Source organism: Apodemus sylvaticus, chromosome 13, assembly GCF_947179515.1.
Source record: "Apodemus sylvaticus chromosome 13, mApoSyl1.1, whole genome shotgun sequence".
NCBI lineage: Eukaryota > Metazoa > Chordata > Mammalia > Rodentia > Muridae > Apodemus > Apodemus sylvaticus.
The window spans coordinates 97,117,246-97,136,191 of record NC_067484.1 but is presented as its reverse complement, the minus strand read 5'-3'; positions in this window follow the sequence as shown (position 1 = coordinate 97,136,191).

Genomic DNA, 18,946 nt, shown 5'->3' with positions numbered 1-18,946 from the left:
CGAAAAGCTTTGGCGTTGCGTGTATGTCTAAGCATGTAGCCCCAAAGGAGAACGCACAGGAGGGTTTTCCCTCGAAAGAATATGTAAGAATACCACGTTATAAGGAAATACAGTGTTGCAGAGTAAAGACAAATACGTACTTATTGGAAACACTTTATGAGAAGAAATAATGCATCATACAAAATTTGCTTGTATCTCCTAAACAACACGTTGTAATTCGAAAAGATTTGGTGTGGCTAGTATGTCTACACGTGTAGACTCAAACGAACACCAACAGGTGAACTTTCTTTCGTCAAAATTTGTCAGAAAACCACGTTTTAAGGAAATCCCGTATCGTGCAAAATTATCTTGTTTTTCCTAAACAACACCTTGTAACTCGAAAAGCTTTGGTGTGGCGTTATGTCTAAACGTGTGGCCTCAAAAGAGAACCCAAAGGAGAATTTTGTTTCGTCAAAATTTTTCAGAAAACCACGTTTTAAGGAAATCCCGCATCGTGCGAAATCATCTTCTTTTTCCTAAACAACCTGTTTTAACTCGAAAAGCTTTGGTGTTGCGTGTATGTGTAAGCATGGAGCCTCAAAGGAGAAGTCACAAGAGAGTTTTCTCTCGAAAGAATATGTCAGAATACCACGTTATAAGGAAGTACAATTTTGCAGAGTAAAGACAAATAAGTACATATTGGAAACACTTTACGAGAAGAAATAACGCATCGTAAAAAATTAGCTTGTATCTCCTAAACAACACGTTGTAACTCGAAAACATTTGATGTGAGGTGTACGTCTAAACGTGTCGCCTCAAAAGAGAACCCACAGGAGAATTTTCTTTCATCAAAATTTGTCAGAAACCAAGTTTTAAGGAAATCTCGCATCATGCGAAATTATCTTGTTTTTCCTAAACAACACGTTGTAACTTGAAAAGCTTTTGTGTTGCGTGTATGTCTAAGCGTGTAACCTCAAAAGAGAACGCACAGGAGAGTTTTCTCTCGAAAGAATATGTAAGAATACCACGTTATAAGGAAATACAATGTTGCCGAGTAAAGACAAATACATACGTATTGGAAACACTTTACGAGAAGAATTAAAGCATCATAAAAAATTAGCTTGTATCTTCTAAACAACACGTTGTAACTCGAAAAGATTTGGTGTGGCATATACGTCTAAACGTGTATCATCAAAAGAGAACCCACAGGAGAATTTTCTTTCTTCAAAATTTTTCAGAATACCACATTTTAAGGAAATCCCTCAAAGTGCGAAATCATCTTATTTTTCCTAAAAAACATGTTGTAACTCGAAAAGCTTTGGTGTTGCGTGTATGTGTAAGCGTGGAGCCTCAAAAGAGAAGGCAAAGGAGAGTTTTCTCTCGAAAGAATATGTAAGAATACCACGTTAAAAGGAAATACAATTTTGCAGAGTAAAGACAAATAAGTACATATAGCAAACACTTTACGAGAAGAAATAACGCAACATAAAAAATTAGCTTGTATCTCCTAAACAACACGTTGTAACTCGAAAAGATGTGGTGTCACATGTACGTCTAAAAGTGTAGCCTCAAACGAGCTCCCACAGGAGAATTATCTTTCATCAAAATTTGTCAGAAATCACGTTTTAAGGAAATCTCGCATCATGTGATATTATCTTGTTTTTCCTAAACAACACATTGTAACTCGAAAAGCTTTGGTGTTGCGTGTATGTTTAAGCATGTAACCTCAAAAGAGAACGCACAGGAGAGTTTTCTCTCGAAAGAATATGTAAGAATACCACGTTAAAAGGAAATACAATTTTGTAGAGTAAAGACAAATAAATACATATTGGAAACCCTTTACGAGAAGAAATAACGCATCGTAGAAAATTAGCTTGTATCTCCTAAACAACACGTTGTAACTCGAAAAGATTTCGTGTGACATGAACGTGTACAAGTGTAGCCTCAAACGAGAACCAACAGGAGAATTTTCTTCCATCAAAATTTGTCAGAAACCACGTTTTAAGGAAATATCGCATCGTGCGAAATTATCTTGTTTTTCCTAAACAACACGTTGTAACTCGAAAAGCTTTGGTGTTGCGTGTATGTCTAAGCATGTAGTCTCAAAAGAGAACGCACAGGAGAGTTTTCTCTCAAAAGAATATGTAAGCATACCACGTTATAAGGAAATACAGTGTTGCAGAATAAAGACAACTACATACGTATTGGAAACACTTTAAGAGAAGAAATAACGCAACGTACAAAATTAGCTTATATCTCCTAAACAACACGTTGTAACTCGAAAAGATTTGGTGTGGCTCGTACCTCTACACGTGTAGCCTCAAAAGAGAACCCACAGGAGAACTTTCTTTCGTCAAAATTTTTGAGAAAACCAAGTTTTATGGAAATCTCGTATCGTGCGAAATTATCTTGTTTTTCCTAAACAACACGTTGTAACTCGAAAAACTTTGGCGTTGCGTGTTTGTCTAAGCATGTAGACTCAAAAGAGAATGCACAGGAGAGTTTTCTCTCGAAAGAATATGTAAGAATACCACGTTATAAGAAAATACAGTGTTGCAGAGTAAAGAAAAATAACGACATATTGGAAACACTTTAGGGAAGAAATAACGCATCGTACAATATTTGCTTGTATCTCCTAAACAACACGTTGTAACTCGAAAATATTTGGTGTTGCTCGTACGTCTACACGTGTAGCCTCAAAAGAGAACCCACAGGAGAACTTTCTTTCGTCAAAATTTGTCAAAAAACCACGTTTTAAGGAAATCCCGTATCGTGCAAAGTTATCTTGTTTTTCCTAAACAACACGTTGTAACTCGAAAAGCTTTGGTGCTGCGTGTATGTCTGAGCATGTTGCCTCTAAAGACAATGCACAGGAGAGTTTTCTCTCGAAAGAACATGTAAGAATACGACGTTGTAAGGAAATACAGTGTTGCAGAATAAAGACAAATACGTACTTATTGGAAACACTTTAGGAGAAGAAATAACGCATCGTACAAAATAAGCTTGTATCTCCTAAACAACAAGTGGTAACTCGAAAGGATTTGGTGCGGCGTGTACGTCTAAACGTGTAGCCTCAAAAGAGAACCGACAGGAGAATTTTCTTTCTTCAATATTTGTCAGAAAACCACGTTTTAAGGAAATCCTGCATCGTGCGAAATTATCTTGTTTTTCATAAACAACACGTTGTAACTCGAAAAGCTTTGGTGTTGCCTGTATGTCTACGTGTGTAGCCTTAAAAGGGAACGCACAGGATAGTTTTCTCTCGAAAGAATATGCAAGAATACCACGTTATAAGGAAATACAGTGTTGCAGAGTAAAGACAAATAAGTACATATTGGAAACACTTTATGAGAAGAAGTAATGCATCGTCCAAAATTAGCTTGTATCTCCTAAACAAAACGTTGTAACTCGAAAAGATTTGGTGTGGCGTGTACGTCTAAACGTGTAGCCTCAAAAGAGAACCCACAGGAGAATTTTCTTTCGTCAAATTTTTTCAGAAAACCACGTTTTAAGGATATCCCGCATCGTGCGAAATCATCTTCTTTTTCCTAAACAACATGTTGTAACTCGAAAATCTTTGGTGTTGCGTGTATGTGTAAGCGTGGAGCCTCAAAAGAGAAGGCAAAGGAGAGTTTTCTCTCGAAAGAATATGTAAGAATACCATGTTATAAGGAAATACAATTTTGCAGAGTAAAGACAATAAGTACATATTGGAAACACTTTATGAGAAGAAATAACGCATCGTACAAAATTAGCTTGTATCTCCTAAACAACACGTTGTAACTCCTAAGGATTCGGTGTGGCTCACACGTCTACACGTGTAGCCTCAAATAGAACACACAGGAGAACTTTCTTTCATCAAAATATGTCAGAAAACCACGTTTTATGGAAATCTCGCATCGTGCGAAATTATCTTGTTTTTCCTAAACAACACGTTGTAACTCGAAAAGCTTTGGCGTTGCGTGTATGTCTAAGCATGTAGCCCCAAAGGAGAACGCACAGGAGGGTTTTTCCTCGAAAGAATATGTAAGAATACCACGTTATAAGGAAATACAGTGTTGCAGAGTAAAGACAAATAGGTACTTATTGGAAACACTTTATGAGAAGAAATAATGCATCGTACAAAATTTGCTTGTATCTCCTAAACAACACGTTGTAATTCGAAAAGATTTGGTGTGGCTCGTACGTCTACACGTGTAGACTCAAACGAACACCAACAGGTGAACTTTCTTTCGTCAAAATTTGTCAGAAAACCACGTTTTAAGGAAATCCGGTATCGTGCAAAATTATCTTGTTTTTCCTAAACAACACGTTGTAACTCGAAAAGCTTTGGTGTTGCGTGTATGTCTAAACGTGTGGCCTCAAAAGAGAATGCACAGGAGAGTTTTGTCTCGAAAGAACATGTAAGAATACAACGTTATAAGGAATTACAGTGTTGCAGAGTAAAGACAAATAAGTACGTATTGGAAACACTTTAGGAGAAGAAATAACGCATCGTACAAAATTAGCTTGTATCTCCTAAACAACACGTTGTAACTCGACAAGAGTTGGTGTGGCATGTACGTCTAAATGTGTAGCCTCAACAGAGAACCCACAGGAGAATTTTCTTTCGTCAAAATTTGTCAGAAAATCACGTTTTCAGGAAATCCTGTATCGTGAGAAATTATCTTGGTTTTCATAAACAACACGTTGTAACCCGAAAACCTTTGGTGTTGCCTGTATGTCTAAGTGTGTAGCCTCAAAAGGGAACGCACAGGATAGTTTTCTCTCAAAAGAATATGTAAGAATACCACGTTATAAGGAAATACAGTGTTGCAGAGTAAAGACAAACACTTACCTATTGGAAACACTTTACGAGAAGAATTAACGCATCGTACAAAATTAGCTTGTATCTCCTAAACAACACGTTGTAACTCGAAAAGATTTGGTGTGGCGTGTACGTCTAAACATGTAGCCTCAAAAGAGAACCCACAGGAGAATTTTCTTTCGTCAAAATTTTTCAGAAATCCACGTTTTAAGGAAATCCCGCATCGTGTGAAATCATCTTGTTTTTCCTAAACAACATGTTGTAACTCGAAAAATTTTGGTGTTGCGTGTATGTGTAAGCGTGAGCCTCAAAAGAGAAGGCGCAGGAGAGTTTTCTCTCGAAAGAATATGTAAGAATACCATGTAATAAGGAAATACAATTTTGCAGAGTAAAGACAAATAAGTACATATTGGAAACACTTTACTAGAAGAAATAACGCATCATACAAAATTAGCTTGTATCTCCTAAACAACACGTTCTAACTCGAAAAGATTTGGTGTGGCACGTACCTCTACACGTGTAGCCTCAAAAGAGAACCCACAGGAGAACTTTCTTTCGTCAAAATTTGTCAGAAAACCACGTTTTATGGAAATCTCGCATCGTGCGAAATTATCTTGTTTTTCCTAAACAACACGTTGTAACTCGAAAAGCTTTGGCGTTGCGTGTATGTCTAAGCATGTAGCCTCAAAAGAGAACGCACAGGAGAGTTTTCCTTCGAAAGAATATGTAAGAATACCACGTTATAAGGAAATACAGTGATGCAGCATAAAGACAAATAAGTATGTATTGGAAACACTTTACGAGAAGAAATAACGCATCATACAAAATTAGCATGTATCTCCTAAACAACACGTGGTAACTAGAAAGGATTTGGTGTGGCGTGTACCTCTAAACGTGTAGCCTCAAAAGAGAAACCACAGGAGAATTTTCTTTTGTCAAAATTTGTCAGAAAACCACATTTTAAGGAAATCACTCATCCTGCGAAATAATCTTGTTTTTCAAAAACAACACGTTGTAACTCGAAAAGCTTTCGTGTTGCCTGTATGTCTAAGTGTTTAGCCTCAAAAGGGAACGGACAGGATAGTTTTCTCTGGAAAGAATATGTAAGAATACCACGTTATAAGGAAATACAGTGTTGCAGAGTAAAGACAAATACGTACATATTGGAAACACTTTACGAGAAGAATTAACGCATCGTACAAAATTAGCTTGAATCTCCTAAACAACACGTTGTTACTCGAAATGATTTGGTGTGGCGTGTACGTCTAAATGTGTAGCCTCAAAAAAGAACCCACAGGAGAATTTTCTTTCGTCAAATTTTTTCAGAAAACCACGTTTTAAGGAAATCCTGCATCATGCGAAATCATCTTCTTTTTCCTAAACATGTTGTAACTGGAAATGCTTTGGTTTTGCTTGTATATCTAAGCATGGAGCCTCAAAAGAGAAGGCACAGGAGTGTTTTCTCTCGAAAGAATATGTAAGAATACTACATTATAAGGAAATACAATTTTGCAGAATAAAGACAAAGAAGTACATATTGGAAACACTTTACGAGAAGAAATAACGCATCATACAAAATTAGCTTGTATCTCCTAAACAACACGTGGTAACTCGAAAAGATTTGGTGTGACGTGTACGTCTAAAAGTGTAGCCTCAAAAGAGAACCCACAGGAGAATTTTCTTTCATCAAAATTTGTCAGAAACCACGTTTTAAGGAAATTTCGCATTGTGCGGAATTATCTAGTTTTTCCTAAACAACACGTTATAACTCGAAAAGCTCTGGTGTTGCGTGTATGTCTAAGCGTGTAGCCTCAAAAGAGAACGCACTGGAGAGTTTTCTCTCCAAAGAATATATAAGAATACCACGTTATAAGGAAATACAGTGTTGCAGAGTAAAGACAAACACTTACCTATTGGAAAAACTTTAGGAGTAGAATTAACGCATAGTACAAAATTACCTTGTATCTCCTAAACAACAAGTTGTAACTCGAAAAGATTTGGTGTGGCCTGTACGTCTAAACGTGTAGCCTCAAAGGAGAACCCACAGGAGAATTTTTTTTCGTCAAAATTTTTCAAAGAACCAAGATTTAAGGAAATCCCGCATCGTGTGAAATCATCTTCTTTTTCCTAAACAACATGCTGTAACTTGAAAAGCTTTAGTGTTGCGTGTATGTCTAAGTGTGGAGCCTCAAAAGAGAAGGCACAGGATAGATTTTTCTCGAAAGAATATGTAAGAATACCACGTTATTAGGAAATACAATTTTGCAGAGTAAAGACAAATAAGTACATATTGGAAACACTTTACGAGAAGAAATAATACATCATAAAAAATTAGCTTGTATCTCCTAAAAAACACGTGGTAACTCGAAAAGCTTTGGTTTGGCGTGTACGTCTAAACGTGTAGCCTCAAAAGAGAACCAACAGGAGAATTTTCTTTCGTCAAAATTTGTCAGATAACCACGTTTTAAGGAAATCCCGCATCGTGCGAAATTATCTTGTTTTTCCTAAACAACACGTTGTAACTCGAAAAGCTTGGGTGTTGCGTGTATGTCTAAGCGTGTAGCCTCAAAAGAGAATGCACAGGAGAGTTTTCTCTCGAAAGAACATGTAAGAATACAACGTTATAAGGAAATACAGTGTTGCAGAGTAAAGACAAAAACGTACATATTGGAAACACTTTACGAGAAGAAATGACGCATCATAAAATATAAGCTTGTATCTCCTAAACAACAAGTGGTAACTCGAAAAGATTTGGTTTGGCGTGTATGTCTAAAAGTGTGGCCTCAAAAGAGACCCCACAGGAGAATTTTCTTTCTTCAAAATTTGTCAGAAAACCACATTAGAGGAAATCCCGCATCGTGCGAAATTATCTTGTTTTTCCTAAACCATAAGTTGTAACTCGAAAAGCTTTGGTGTTTCATGTATGTCTAAGTGTGTAGCCTCTAAAGGGAATGCACAGGAGAGTTTTCTATCGAAAGAATATGTAAGAATACCACGTTATAAGGAAATACAGTGTTGCAGAGTAAAGACAAATACGTACCTATTGGAAACACTTTACGAGAAAAAATAACGCATTGTTCAAAATTAGCTTGTATCTCCTAAACAACACGTTGTAACTCGAAAAGATTTGGTGTGACATGTACGTCTAAACATGTAGCCTCAAAAGAGAACCCACAGGAGAATTTTCTTTCATCAAAATTTGTCAGAAACCACGTTTTAAGGAAATCTCGCATCGTGCGCAATTTTTTAGTTTTTCCTAAACAACACGTCGTACCTCGAAAAGCTTTGGTGTTGCGTGTATGTCTAAGCATGTAGCCTCAACAGAGTATGCACAGGAGAGTTTTATCTGGAAAGAATATGTAAGAATACCACGTTATAAGGAAATACAGTGTTGCAGAGTAAAGACAAATACGTACCTATTGGAAACACTTTAATAGAAGAAATAATGCATCGTACAAAATTCGCTTGTATCTCCTAAACAACACGTTGTAACTAGAAAAGATTTGGTGTGGCTCGTACGTCTACACGCGTAGCCTCAAAAGAGAACCCACAGGAGAACTTTCTTTCGTCAAAATTTGTCAGAAAACCACGTTTTAAGGAAATCCCGCATCGTGCAAAATTATCTTGTTTTTCCTAAACAACACGTTGTAACTCGAAAAGCTTTGGTGTTGCGTGTATGTCTAAGCGAGTAGCCTCTAAAGAGTACGCACAGGAGAGTTTTCTCTCGAAAGAACATGTAATAATACAACGTTATAAGGAAATAAAGTGTTGCAGAGTAAAGACAAATACATACTTGTTGGAAACACTTTACGAAAAGAAATAACGCATTGTAAAAAATTAGCTTGTATCTCCTAAACAACACGTGGTAACTCGAAAGGACTTGGTGTGGCGTGTACGTCTAAACGTGTAGCCTCAAAAGAGAACCCATAGGAGAATTTTCTTTCTTCAAATTTGTCAGAAAATCACCTTTTTACGAAATCCCGCATCCTGCGAAATTATCTTGTTTTTCCTAAACAACAAGTTGTAACTCGAAAAGCTTTGGTGTTGCGTGTATGTCTAAGTGTGTAGCCACAAAAGGGAATACACAGGAGAGTTTTCTCTCGAAAGAATATGTAAGAATACCACGTTATAAGGAAATACAGTGTTGCAGAGTAAAGACAAATACGTACATATTGGAAACACTTTAAGAGAAGAAATAACGCATCGTACAAAATTAGCTTGTGTCTCCTAAACAACACGTTGTAACTCGAAAAGATTTGGTGTGACGTGTAAGTCTAAACGTGTAGCCTCAAAAGAGAACCCACAGGAGAATTTCCTTTCATCAAAATTTGTCAGAAACCACGTTTTAAGGAAATCTCGCATCCTGCGAAATTATCTAGTTTTTCCTAAACAACATGTTGTAACTCCAAAATCTTTGGTGTTGCGTGTCTGTCTAAGGTGTAGCCTCAAAAGAGAACACACAGGAGAGATTTCCCTCGAAAGAATATGTAAGAATACCACGTTATAAGGAAATACAGTGTTGCAGAGTAAAGACAAATACGTATGTATTGGAAACACTTTATGAGAAGAAATAATGCATCATACAAAATTAGCTTGTATCTCCTAAACAACAGGTTGTAGCTCGAAAGAATTTGGTGTGGCGTTTACGGCTAAACGTGTAGCCTCAAAAGAGAACCCACAGGAGAATTTTCTTTCGTCAAAATATGTGAGAAAAGCACGTTTTAAGGAAATCCCTCATCGTGCAAAATTATCTTGTTTTTCCTAAAGAACAAGTTGTAACTCGAAAAGCTTTGGTGTTGCATGTATGTTTAAGCGTGTAGCCTCCAAAGAGAATGTAAAGGAGGGTTTTTTCTCGAAAGAATATGTAAGAATACCACGTTATAAGGAAATAGAGTGTTGCAGAGTAAATACAAATACATACATATTGGAAACACTTTATGAGAAGAAATAACGCATCACAAAAATTTAACTTGTATCTCCTAAACAACACGTTGTAACTCGAAAAGATTTGGTGTGGCGTGTACGTCTAAACGAGTAGCCTCAAAAGAGAACCCACAGTACAATTTTCTTTCGTTAAAATTTTTCACAAAACCACGTTTTAAGGAAATCGCGCATCGTGCAAAATCATCTTCTTTTTCCTAAACAACATGTTGTAAATCAAAAAGCTTTGGTGTTGCGTGTATGTCTAAGCATGGAGCCTCAAAAGCGAAGGCACAGGAGAGTTTTCTCTCGAAAAAATATTTAAGAATACCACGTTATAAAGAAATACAATTTTGCAGAGTAAAGGCAAATAAGTACATATTGGAAACACTTTAGGAGAAGATACAAAAATTAGCTTGTATCACCTAAACAACAGGTTGTAACTCGAAAGGATTTGGTGTGGCGTGTACAGCTAAACGTGTAGCCTCAAAAGAGAGCCCACAGGAGAATTTTCTTTCATCAAAATATGTGAGAAAACCACGTTTTATGGAAATCCCTCATCGTGCAAAATTATCTTGTTTTTCCTAAACAACAAGTTGTAACTCGAAAAGCTTTGGTGTTGCGTGTATGTCTAAACGTGTAGCCTCAAAAGAGAATGTAAAGGAGAGTTTTTTTCTCGAAAGAATATGTAAGAATACCATGTTATAAGGAAATACAGTGTTGCAGAGTAAAGACAAATACGTACATATTGGAAACACTTTACGAGAAGAAATAACGCATCGTAAAAAATTAACTTGTATCTCCTAAACAACACGTTGTAACTCGAAAAGATTTGGTGTGGCGTGTACGTCTAAACGTGTAGCCTCCAAAGAGAAACCACAGGAGAATTTTCTTTCGTTAAAAATATTCAGAAAACCACGTTTTAAGGAAATCCCGCATCGTGCGAAATCATCTTCCTTTTCCTAAACAACATGTTGTAACTCAAAAAGCTTTGGTGTTGCGTGTATGTCTAAGCGTGGAGCCTCAAAAGCGAAGGCACAGGAGAGTTTTCTCTCGAAAGAATATGTAAGAATACCACGTTATAAAGAAATACAATTTTGCAGAGTAAAGGCAAATAAGTACATATTGGAAACACTTTATGAGAAGAAATAATACATCATACAAAATTAGCTTGTATCTCCTAAACAACACGTGGTAACTCGAAAAGATTTGGTTTGGCGTGTGCGTCTAAACGTGTAGCCTCAAAAGAAAACCAACAGGAGAATTTTCTTTCGTCAAAATTTGTCAGAAAACCACGTTTTAAGGAAATCCCGCATCGTGCAAAATTATCTTGTTTTTCCTAAACAACACGTTGTAACTCGAAAAGCTTTGGTGTTGCGTGTATGTCTAAGCGTGTAGCCTCAAAAGAGAATGCACAGGAGAGTTTTCTCTTGAAAGAATATGTAAGAATACAACGTTATAAGGAAATACAGTGTTGCAGAGTAAAGACAAAAACGTACATATTGGAAACACTTTACGAGAAGAAATGACACATCATAAAATATAAGCTTGTATCTCCTAAACAACAAGTGGTAACTCGAAAAGATTTGGTTTGGCGAGTACGTCTAAAAGTGTATCCTCAAAAGAGACCCCACAGGAGAATTTTCTTTCTTCAAAATTTGTCAGAAAACCACGTTATAAGGAAATCCCTCATCGTGAAAAATTATCCTGTTTTTCCTAAACAACACGTTGTAACTCGAAAAGCTTTGGTGTTGCGTGTATGTCTAAGCGTGTAGCCTCAAAAGAGAATGTAAAGGAGAGTTTTTTCTCGAAAGAATATGTAAGAATACCACGTAATAAGGATATAGAGTGTTGCAGAGTAAAGACAAATACGTACATATTGGAAACACATTACGAGAAGAAATAACGCATCATAAAAAATTAGCTTGTATCTCCTAAACAACACGTTGTAACTCGAAAAGATTTGATGTGGCGTGTACGTCTAAACGTGTAGCCTCAAAAGAGAACCCACAGGAGAATTTTCTTTGGTCAAATTTGTCAGAAAACCAGGTATTAAGGAAATCCTGCATCGTGGGAAATTATCTTGTTTTTCCTATACAACACGTTGTAACTCGAAAAGCTTTGGTGATGCGTGTTTGTCTCAGTGTGTAGCCTCAAAAGAGAACACACAGGAGAGTTTTCACTCGAAAGAATATGTAAGAATACCAGGTTATAAGGAAATACAGTGTTGCAGAGTAAAGACAAATACGTACGTATTGGAAACACTTTACGAGAAGAAATAACGCATCATAAAAATTAGCTTGTATCTCCTAAACAACAGGTTGTAACTCGAAAGAATTTGGTGTGGCATGTACGTCTAAACATGTAGTCTCAAAAGAGAACCCAAAGGAGAGTTTTCTATCGTCAAAAGTTGTGAGAAAACCACGTTTTAAGGAAATCCCTCATCGTGCAAAATTATCTTGTTTTTCTTAAACAACATGTTGTAACTCGAAAAGCTTTGGTGTTGCGTGTATGTCTAAGCATGTAGCCTCAAAAGAGAACGCAAAGGAGAGTTCTTTCTCGAAAGAATATTTAAGAATACCACGTTATAAGGAAATACAGTGTTGCAGAGTAAAGACAAATACGTACATATTGGAAACACTTTACGAGAAGAAATAACGCATCGTACAAAATTAGCTTGTATCTCCTAAACAACACGATGTAACTCTAAATGATTTGTTGTGGCGTGTACGTCTAAACGTGTAACCTCAAAAGAGAACCCACAGGAGAATTTTCTTTGGTCAAATTTGTCAGAAAACCACGTATTAAGGAAATACTGCATCGTGCGAAATTATCTTGTTTTTCCTAAACAACACGTTGTAACTCGAAAAGCTTTGGTGTTGAGTGTATGTCTCAGCGTGTTGCCTCAAAAGAGAACACACAGGAGAGTTTTCTCTCGAAAGAATATGTAAGAATACCACGTTATAAGGAAATACAGTGTTGCAGAGTAAAGACAAATAGGTACGTATTGGAAACCCTTAAACTTTACGAGATGAAATAAAGCATCGTACAAAATTAGCTCGCATCTCCTAAACAACACGTTGTAACTCGAAAAGATTTGGTGTGGCGTGTACGTCTAAACGTGTAGCCTCAAAAGAGAACCCATAGGAGAATTTACTTTCGTCCAAATTTTCAGAAAACCACGTTTTAAGGAAATCCCGCATTGTGCGAAATTATCTTGTTTTTCCTAATCTACACCTTGTAACTCGAAAAGCTTTGGTGTTGCGTGTATGTCTAAGCATGTAGACTCAAAAGAGAGCGCACAGGAGAGTTTTCTCTCGAAAGAATATGTACGAATACCACGTTATAAGGAAATACAGTGTTGAAGAGTAAAGACAAATATGTACTTATTGGAAACACTTTATGAGAAGAAATAACGCATCGTAAAAAATTAGCTTGTATCTCCTAAACAACACGTTGTAACTCGAAAACATTTGGTGTGGCGTGTACGTCTAAACGTGTAGCCTCAAAAGAGAAACCACAGGAGAATTTTCTTTGGTCAAAATTTGTCAGAAAACCACGTATTAAGGAAACCCTGCATCGTGCGAAATTATCTTGTTTTTCTAAACAACACGTTGTAACTCGAAAAACTTTGGTGTTGCGTGTATGTCTAAGCGTGTAGCCTCAAAAGAGAACACACAGGAGAGTTTTCTCTCAAAAGAATAGGTAAGATTACCACTTTATAAGGAAGTACAGTGTTGCTGAGTAAAGACAAAACGTACATATTGGAAACCCTTAAACTTTACGAGATGAAATAAAGCATCGTACAAAATTAGCTTGTATCTCCTAAACAACACGTTTTTACTGGAAAAGATTTGGTATGGCTTGTACGTCTAAACGTGTAGCCCCAAAAGAGAACCCACAGGACAATTTTTTTCGTCAAAATTTGTCAGCAAACCACGTTTTATGGAAATCCCGCATCGTGAGAAATTATCTTGTTCTTCCTAAACAACACGTAACTCGAAAAGCTTTGATGTTGCCTGTATGTCTAAGCGTGTAGCCTCAAAAGAGAACGCACAGGAGAGTTTTCTCTCGAAAGAATATGCAAGAATACCACGTTATAAGGAAAACAGTGTTACAGAGTAAAGGCAAATACGTACGTATTGGAAACACTTAAACTTTACGAGAAGAAATAACGCATCTAAAAAACTTAGCTTGTATCTCCTAAACAACACGTTGTAACTCAAAAAGATTTGGTGTGGCGTGTACGTCTAAATGTGTAGCCTCAAAAGAGAACCCTCAGGAGTATTGTCTTTCGTCAAAATTTGTCAGAAAACCACGTTTTAAGGAAATCCCGCATCGTGCTAAATTATCTTGTTTTTCCTAAACAACACATTGTAACTCGAAAAGCTGTGGTGTTGCGTGTATGTCTAAGCGTGTAGCCTCAAAAGAGAATGCACAGGAGAGTTTTCTCTCGAAAGAATATGTAAGAATACCACGTTATAAGGAAATACAGTGTTGCAGAGTAAAGACAAAAACGTATGTATTGGAAACACTTAAACTTTACGAGAAGAAATAACGCATCTTAAAAAAATTAGCTTGTATCTCCTAAACAGCATGGTGTAACTCAAAAAGATTTGGTGTGGTGTGTACGTCTAAACGTGTAGCCTCAAAAGAGAACCAACAGGAGAATTTTCTTTCGTCAAAATTTGTCAGAACACCACATTTTAAGGAAATCCCGCATCGTGGGAAATTATCTTGTTCTTCCTAAGCAACACGTTGTAACTCGAAAAGCTTTGATGTTGCGTGTATGTCTAAGCGTGTAGCCTCAAAAGAGAATGCACAGGAGAGTTTTCTCTCGAAAGAATATGAAAGAATACCACGTCATAAGGAAATACAGTGTTACAGAGTAAAGACAACCCACAGGACAATTTTCTTTCGTCAAAATTTTTCAGAAAACCATGTTTTCAGGAAATCCCGCATCGTGAGAAATTATATTGTTCTTCCTAAACAACACGTTTTAACTCGAAAAGCTTTGGTGTTGGTTGTATGTCTAAGCGTGTAGCCCCAAAAGAGAACGCATAGAAGAGTTTTCTCTCGAAAGAATATGTAAGAATACCACGTAATAAGGAAATACTGTGTGGCAGAGTAAAGACAAATATGTACGTATTGGAAACACTGTATGAGAGAAATAACGCATCTTGCAAAATTAGCTTGTATGTCCTAAACAACATGTTGTAACTCGAAAAGATTTGGTGTGGCGTGTACGTCTAAACGTGTATCCTCAAAAGAGAACCAACAGGAGAGTTTTCTTTGGTCAAAATTTGTCAGAAAAACAGGTTTTAAGGAAATCCCGCATCGTGCGAAATTATCTTGTTTTTCCTAAACAACACGTTGTAACTCGAAAAGCTTTGGTGTTGCGTGTATGTCTAAGCATGTAGCCTCAAAAGAGAACGCACAGGAGAGTTTTCTCTCAAAAGAATATGTAAGAAAACCACGTTATAAGGAAATACAGTGTTGCAGAGTAAAGACAAATACATACTGATTGGAAACACTTAAGCTTTACGAGAAGAAAAAACGCATCGTACAAAATTAGCTTGTATCTCCTAAACAACACGTTATAACTCTAAAGGATTTGGTGTGGCATGTACGTCTAAACGTGTGCCTCAAAAGAGAAACCACAGGATAATTTTCTTTCGTCAAAATTTGTCAGAAAACCACGTTGTAAAGAAATCCCGCATCGTGCGAAATTATCTTGTTCTTCCTAAACAACACATTGTAACTCGAAAAGCTTTGGTCTTGCGTGTATGTCTAAGCGTGTAGCCTCAAAAGAGAACGCACAGGAGAGTTTTTTCTCGAAAGAATATGTAAGAATACCACTTTATAAGGAAATACAGTGTTGCAGATTAAAGACAAATACGTACATATTTGAAACACTTTAAGAGAAGAAATAACACATCGTACAAAATTAGCTTGTATCTCCTAAACAACACGTTGTAACTCGAAAATGTTTGGTGTGACATGTACGTCTAAACGTGTAGCCTCAAAAGGGAACTGACAGGAGAATTTTCTTTCATCAAAATTTGTCAGAAACCACGTTTTCAGGAATCTCGCATCGTGCGAAATTATCTTGTTTTTCCTAAACAACACGTTGTAACTCGGAAAGCTTTGGTGTTGCGTGTATGAATAAGCGTGTAGCCTCAAAAGAGAACGCACAGGAGAGTTTTCTCTCGAAAGAATATGTAAGAATACCACGTTATAAGGAAATACAGTGTTGCAGGTAAAAACAAATACGTATGTATTGGAAACACTTTACGAGAAGAAATAACTCATCATACAAAATTAGCTTGTATCTCCTAAACAACAGGTTGTAACTCAAAAGAATTTGGTGTGGCGTGTACGGCTAAATGTGTAGCCTCAAAAGAGAACCCACAGGAGAATTTTCTTTCATCAAAATATGTGAGAAAACCACGTTTTAAGGAAATCCCTCATCGTGCAAAATTATCTTGTTTTTCCTAAACAACAAGTTGTAACTCGAAAAGCTTTAGTGTTGCGTGTATGTCTAAGCATGTAGCCTCAAAAGAGAATGTAAAGGAGAGTTTTTTCTCAATAGAATATGTAAGAATACCACGTTATAAGGAAATACAGTGTTGCAGAGTAAAGACAAATACATACATATTGGAAACACTTTACGAGAAGAAATAACGCATCGTACAAAATTAGCTTGTATCTCCTAAACAACACGTTGTAACTCGAAAAGATTTGGTGTGGCGTGTACGTCTAAACGTGTAGCCTCAAAAGAGAACCCACAGGAGAATTTTCTTTCGTTAAAATTTTTCAGAAAACCACGTTTTAAGGAAATCCCGCATCGTGCGAAATCATCTTCTTTTTCCTAAAAATCATGTTGTAACTCGAAAAGGTTTAGTGTTGCGTGTATATCTAAGCGTGGAGCCTCAAAAGAGAAGGCACAGGAGAGTTTTCTCGCGAAAGAATATGTAAGAATACCACGATATAAGGAAATACAATTTTGCAGAATAAAGACAAATAAGTACATATTGGAAACACTTTATGAGAAAAAATAACGCATCATACAAAATTAGCTTGTATCTCCTAAACAACACGTTGACACTCGAAAGGATTTGGTGTGACGTGTACGTCTAAACGTATAGCCTCAAAAGAGAACCCACAGGAGAATTTTCGTTCATCAAAATTTGTGAGAAACCACGTTTTAAGGAAATCCCGCATCGTGCGAAATTATCTTTTTATTCATAAACAACAGGTTGTAACTCGAAAAGCTTTGGTGTTGCCTGTATGTCTAAGTGTGTAGCCTCAAAAGGGAATGCACAGGATAGTTTTCTCTCGAAAGAATATGTAAGAATACAACGTTATAAGGAAATACAGTGTTGCAGAGTAAAGACAAATACATATTGGAAACACCTTACGAGAAGAATTAACGCATCGTAAAAAATTAGCTTGTATCTCCTAAAAAACACGTTGTAACTCGAAAAGATTTGGTGTGGCGTGTACGTCTAAATGTGTAGCCTCAAAAGAGAACCCACGGGAGAATTTTCTTTCGTTAAAATTTGTCAGAAACCCACGTTTTAAGGAAATCACGCATCGTGAGAAATCATCTTCTTTTTCCTAAACAACATGTTGTAACTCGAAAAGCTTTAGTGTTGCGTGTGTGTGTAAGCGTGGAGCCTCAAAAGAGAAGGCACAGGAGAGTTTTCTCTCGAAAGAATATGTAAGAATACCACGTTATTAGGAAATACAATTTTGCAGAGTAAAGACAAATAAGTATATATTGGGAACACTTTACAAGAAGAAATAACACATCGAACAAAATTAGCTTGTATCTCCTAAACAACACGTGGTAACTCGAAAAGATTTGGTTTGGTGTGTACATCTGAACGTGTAGCCTCAAAGGAGAACACAAAGGAGAATTTTCTTTCGTCAAAATTTGTCAGAAAACCACGTTTTAAGAAAATCCCGCATCGTGCGAAATTATCTTGTTTTTCCTAAACAACACGTGGTAACTCGAAAAGCTTTGGTGTTGCCTGTATGTCTAAGTGTGTAGCCTCAAAAGAGAATGCACAGGAGAGTTTTCTCTCGATAGAACATGTAAGAATTCAACGTTATAAGGAAAAACAGTGTTGCAGAGTAAAGACAAATACGTACATATTGGAAACACTCTACGAGAAGAAATTAAGCATCATACAATATTAGCTTGTATCTCCTAAACAACAAGTGGAAACACGAAAACATTTGGTTTGGGGTGTACGTCTAAAAGTTTAGCCTCAAAAGAGAACCCACTGGAGAATTTTCTTTCGTCAAAATTTGTCAGAAAACCACGTTTTAACGAAATCCCGCATCCTGCGAAATTATCTTGTTTTTCCTAAACAACACGTTGTAACTCGAAAAGCTTTGGTGTTGCGTGTATGTCTCAGTGTGTAGCCTCAAAAGAGAACACACAGGAGAGTTTTCACTCAAAAGAATATGTAAGAATACTAGGTTATAAGGAAATACAGTGTTGCAGAGTAAAGACAAATACGTACGTATTGGAAACACTTTATGAGAAGAAATAACGCATCATACAAAATTAGCTTGTATCTCCTAAACAACACGTTGTAACTCGAAAAGATTTGGTGTGGCGTGTACGTCTAAACCTGTAGCCTCAAAAGAGAACCCATAGGTGAATTTTCTTTCGTCAAAATTTTCAGAAAACCACATTTTAAAGAAATCCAGCATCGTGCGAAATTATCTTGTTTTTCCTAAACAACACGTAGTAACTCGAAAATCTTTGGTGTTGCGTGTATGTCTAAGCGTGTAGCCTCAAAAGAGAACACACAGGAGAGTTTTCTCTCGAAAGAATATGTAAGAATATCACGTTATAAGGAAGTACAGTGTTGCAGAATAAAGACAAATACTTACGTATTGGAAACCCTTAAACTTTACGAGATGAAATAAAGCATCGTACAAAATTAGCTTGTATCCCCTAAACAGCACGCTGTAACTCGAAAAGATTTGGTGTGGCATGTACGTCTAAATGTGTAGCCTCAAAAGAGAACCACAGGACAATTTTCTTTCGTCAAAATTTGTCAGAAAACCACGTTTTAAGGAAATCCCGCATCGTGAGAAATTATCTTGTTCTTCCTAAACAACACGTTTTAACTCGAAAAGCTTAGGTGTTGTGTGTATATCTAATCGTATAGCGTCAAAAGAGAATGCACAGGAGAGTTTTCTCTCGAAAGAATATGTAAG